Genomic DNA, 6,000 nt, shown 5'->3' on the forward strand with positions numbered 1-6,000 from the left:
CTCCTCAATGTATTCATACACATTATGACTGACATAGTTCAAAAGTGTCCTTAATTTATTTGGTGCATTTTCACCACATTCTTGAATAAAGTTGGAAAACGTCTTGTGCCAATGCCGCCATTCCTTTGCTGCAGAAGGGAGATTAGGGTCCAGATCCAAACGGGCAAGCTTCAATAGTTTCTCCATAGTTTAAGTTGAATAAATTGTTGTGACATTAAAAGACTTGGCTGCTGCTACCCAAGCTTTATTCAACTTAAACTTCAGTAGATTATTCCCTGAAACAATCATGAACATAATTAGCAGACCCCATAATAAATGTAATACAAACTATGTTAGATCCTCAAAGTAAATCTAATTAAACCAAATAGATACAAATGGAATAAACAAAAGGAAATACAAAAGAAACAGAGAATTACTTGATAAGTTGCTTTGACTGTCCCTCCATCAGGTAAGTAAACAAAGTATGAAAAGATCACCAGAAAAACTGTTCAGAGTGAGGTATGAAAGAGCAAAAGGACAAAACAATATTATAACAAACAGGAATATGCTTACTAGTAGACTCGTCTACATCATGCACTGTATTAACATTCCTAGATTTATTTCTAACCTTTTTATTGGAACACACTGTACTCACATGGCCTTCCTTGCCACAGTAATAACATTTAGCATTCTTAAATTTACAATTATTAGCTAAATGGTTATCACGTCCACAATGAATGCATTTACCTTGAGCTTTACCAAAATCACTTTTACCTCTCCCCTTAGAGTCTGCACTAGAATTAGGCCTAGGCCTAGTTACTTTATGCCTAACCTTGTTAATGGTACGTGATGGCCTATTATCTGTAAAAGAACTTGAAGTAGGACTACACTCGATAACATAGGCAGTTTCTAAATTGATAACCTTGGCAAGTAAATCACGAGAGGAGATGGATTTAAACTCAAAAGGATCAGCTAATAAAACCTTAAAATATACTTCATTATCAATACCAACCAATAACTGTTCTTTCAACCTTCGGTCAAACTCATTATTAAATTCACACTGTTGAGCTAATAATTTAAGTTCTGCATAATATTCCTTCACTGACTCACTACTTTTCTTCTTCCTCTGTAGGAAATCACTTAATGCTCTATGATAACTTGGTTTCGTTATGAAATGAGACTTAAGTTGATTTACTAGGTCATCAAAAGGAACTGCAGACGGCAATTTTGGTGCTGTTAACTTACAGATCGTGGAAAAAGTCTCTACTCCCACTGAAGAAAGCAACAAAGCCCTTTTGCTGTCGCCTCGGTTACTTCGTTTACTTCACAATTCATGGAAAATAAATCCAACCAACAAGATAATTCCAACTTATCTGGATTGAATTCGGGAATTGCCGGTGTCCTTGCTGCTGACATCCTTCCTGACTGGGTATGGAACTTCAGTAAATCGGTAGTCCCCAACAATTACAGCTGAACTCAGGCTACTCACTGGAGTCTGGACGTTGGCCAGGCCTAAACTGGGTGTGCTAGGCTAGATACGGCCGGCTGTCGTTGGTACATTAACTCTGCTTCCATATGATATACCTCTTTGTACACTGGATTCTTCCTCGTCGCCACTGTTGCATCCTCGTCCCTTTAGTACTTAGGTCCCAAGAAGACAGGTTGGTAATTCACGTACTTTATTCTGGTATATCAAATACAAGTAAGCAGACCCATGCTTCTGCTGGCGTCACAGTTCGTGGATGGCGGGGAAGACAACAACAACAATTCAAAGGTTCAACATAGTAGAATGAGAGAGTAGTGTTTCTCAATACATTACAACTGGTCTCAACAATAGACTGTGCAAGGATACACAGGCTATGTTGGAAAATAACTACTGTATAGTGTATTCTATAGTTTTCTGTCTGCAGTATAATCTATCCTGCAAATATACTGGCTACTGTATAATCATATACTGTAGTTTTTTGGGGTCAGGCCATGTCGTCGTGATGGAAGTTCCTTCAAAGGTAGCTTCCTAGGTATATTTGACTACAGTGATATATCCCAGAGAATTTACCAAAGGTATCCAGAATTCTAACTCCTGGAGCGAATATCCCTTAAAATTTAAAAAGGGATATCACGTAATATCAGAGGACATATTCTTGACACGTCTCATGATTATCTACACCCCCAATAGCGCTTTCACTTCGAGGGGAAAGAGAGGCAAGAATAAGGAGAGTCGTTAAAGTGGCAACACTCCTACTGTACTGTAAATAGTGCGCCAAATCGCCAAGTCGCCACCGAGCCATACTTTCTCTTGTAGCTTCGTTGACCGGTGTTATCCTGTGTTATCTCTCGCTATTTTGGAGTTCTTTGGTCGCTATGATGTCTTCAGCAACCTCATCAGCTTCTGGAAAGTTAAGTAATATCTTTGATTTGGGTAAATGTAAGCTCTTGCCAGTTTTGCTTTTCGATTGAGATCGTAATTAACGTAACAAGAGCTGTTGCCAGCCGGATGGCGTCATGGACGCGGTCGTTCTTTCTGTACATATAGTTAGCCAGAACGACCCTTTCCCTCGCATTATTCACTTTTATAACTATTTAGAATTTTAGCTAGGGATTCTTATATTATGTCATTGTTGTCGTGGATTTGGCTATTTATGATTGAGCCTCACGAGTGCTAGGCTTCCTAGCCTAGGCACCCTCACACTTCATGCATGATATAACCTTCCTGGTAAAGTTTTATTGAAGCACTGACAATATTTTACACATTTATGATATTACTGTTTTATGTTTTCCTCTTCCAAGATAGTATACAGAGAGTTTCGGTGAACGATTCTCAATGCTCCTAGGCTACTAGCCTAGGGGCTTTAGTATACTTTCATACATGTCCCCATTGCTCTTATATTGCCTTTTAAGGGGAGACTGACACCTCCTATACCTTTTAAGCCGATACTATCTCCTAGGAGATTTAAGAGCAATCCCCCTTCCCTCTGATTAGCCTAGGCTATTCTCAGTTTTCTTTGCTGTGAACCAAGTTCTGGCAAATTTTTACTGAGACGTTCCGTTTTCTTTCTCCTAACCACTGAGTCGGTTTTGAGTTTAGAACGGGACATCAGAGTATAAGTCTGTGTTAGGCATCTTTCTGTCTTGGCGAAATGATTTCCCATGTCAGGTTAAGCTGCTCTTACAGGAGGCTAGACCTCCCTAGACCATACTTGGGGGTTTTTGTATGACAATTCTCCCTTCCTTGGCCTAGCAGACGGTCATGTGCTGGTAGACCTTAGACCGAAGAAATGACTTCTTCACTGCCTAAGGTCCCTGGCACGAGATTCTGTTCTCTTGTGAGATTGTATCCTACGGACGCTCTCTCACTTGACTAACCCAACCTGGGGAAATGATTTCTCCTACCTGAGGTTACTCCATGAGACCAGAATCCCTTAGGTTAAGTAGTGCCTTCGGGCATTACCTTACCTGTAGGACACCTACCCCCTCCCCTCTATCTCTTTCGTATTGAATGAGCCAACACCCTCTTGGCCGTCGTTCTACATTGACCATAAGGGTTATTGTAGGACTGGCCTGAGGTTCCCTGTCTGCCGCCAGCCGAGCCGGCTGCCGGCAGGTACCCTCATATTCTTTAGAATGTTATTCAGTCCTCCCTTGGACTGCCTTCCATAGCCCTTATGACTGGGATATGGTCGGGTGGAAGCCCGAAATTAATTCCCCCTTCCACTTGAACCCTCAGTCTGGATGCAGGCCAGCAAGGCTGAGCCCTTGTCTTCATCCATCCTCTCTTTCTCTCTTGCTTTCGTTACTATGATGTAGGTATGTTTAGGTAGGAAGTTCTATTAACCATAATAATTACCTGGAACAGAGATGTATAATCATTAGTAATTATTTCTCAGCTGATCCCATCTTCGTTGATATTTGCTTGATGGATAATAATACGTTGGTATTAATAAAATACGTCTTTAATGTATAAAAGACTACATTATGAACTTCACTTTGTGACAGCTGACTCTCAAGTGTATATGGAGCGTCTTACACAAATCTCACAAACCAAAAAATTGCTAAACAAAAGAGCATCGCTCTGAAAAGACTTAAATCCTACTCCAGCATAAATCATAAAGAATCCTATCTTATCTGAGGTAACCAACAAATGTTTGAATCCTAATACCAAAACAAATCATTACTCTTATGATCAAAGCATAACATGTCTTATTCATGCAATATGATGCAATGTTGTGCAATACCTGAAACACTTGAAATAATATAGCACATTGTTACAATAATACATAACAGTCTCCTCCCCCTTAACTTGACATTGTAAAAACACTCATAAATCTAATCTCTCAGGGGGCTTTCCTCTGTTAATCCTATTAAGAAGCACTTTAACCTCATCTTGTACTGGTACATGAATTGGTTCTGAATCTACATTGGATGTTGGACCATCTTGGTTAATACTTGACTCATTTGATCTAACAACTTCTTTAAGTTTCTCATCTCTAACATTCACATGCTCTACTGTCTTTCTGTTTAACGGCTGTAATTGATCAACATGACGTTTCACAACATTATCACCAACACGAACATCATAATGTAAATTTCCTATCTCTCTTACAATCTCTCCTGGTACCCACTTCTCTGGAGTGTTGTACAATCTTACCATGACATCAGACAAAGGTAAAAAATGTCTTACATTAGGAAGCTTTGCTATTTGTTTATACCCTTTATCTTCTAAATCACTTTGCAAACTTGGATACAACAAATCTAACTTACACCTTATCCTCCTTCCCATTAACAAATTTGAGGGTGCCACGCCTGTTGTGCTGTGCGGCGTTGTTCTATAAGACAATAAAAATTTTGACACATGCAAAAATATATTACTTGAATTTGCTCTTCTACACTTCATATTGTGCTTAAATGTTTGGACAAATCTTTCAGCCTCTCCATTAGTAGATGTATGATATGTAGCTGAAAATGTATGCTTTATACCATTGACATTACAAAATTCTTTAAACTCTTGTGAGGTAAATTGTGGACCATTATCTGTAACAATTCTTTCTGGAATACCATGCGTTGAAAAAATTTGCATTAACTCCTTTATTGTGGCGTAAGACGTTGTCGTCTTCATTGGGATAATTTCTGGCCACTTACTGTAAGCATCTACTACTATCAAAAACAAATAATTCAAAAAAGGACCTGCAAAATCTATATGCACTCGTTGCCATGGATACCTGGGTAACTCCCACGGGTGCATTCTAGCAAATTGAGGATTGTTTTGTTGCATAACACAATTCATACAATTCTTTATATAACATTCCACATCTTTATCTACACCTGGCCACCATACAAAAGTTCTCGCAATTGACTTTGATCTTACAATACCTTGGTGATCAGCATGTATTTCAGACAAAACCTTATTTCTCAGTGAATTAGGAATAACTACCCTGGAACCTCTCATCACTATTCCTTGTGTCACACTCAGTTCATACCATATATCCTTATACGGTTTACAATTTTCCTCCTTTCCACATAAGTCCCTACCTGTCATTAAACTCTCCAAAACCTTACTAAGTACTGGGTCTTGCTTGGTACTGTGTGCTACATCTTTTGCAGTTATTGGTACATTACATACTGAAATTAATAAAACACTGTCATCATACTCTTCTGGAGCTTTGTCTACAGGTAATCTGGATAAAGCATCTGCATTACCCATATTTGATGTTGGACGGTATTCTATATCATAGTGGTACGCTGCTAACGTAACTGCCCAACGTTGTAGTCTTGCAGCTACCAACGTAGGTAAACTTGCTTTTGGACCCAATATTGCTAATAAAGGTTTATGATCTGTAACAAGTGTGAACTTTTTCCTACCATAAAGATACATATGGAATTTTTTAACTCCATAAACTAATGCTAAACCTTCCTTTTCTATTTGAGAGTAATTCCTTTCTGCCTTGTTCAATACTCTAGAAGTGAATGCAATTGGTTTTTCTGTTCCATCTGGCATTACATGAGATAATACTGCACCTAGACCTA

The sequence above is a fragment of the Palaemon carinicauda genome, chromosome 26 (assembly GCF_036898095.1).
Source record: "Palaemon carinicauda isolate YSFRI2023 chromosome 26, ASM3689809v2, whole genome shotgun sequence".
NCBI classification, from domain to species: Eukaryota; Metazoa; Arthropoda; class Malacostraca; order Decapoda; family Palaemonidae; genus Palaemon; species Palaemon carinicauda.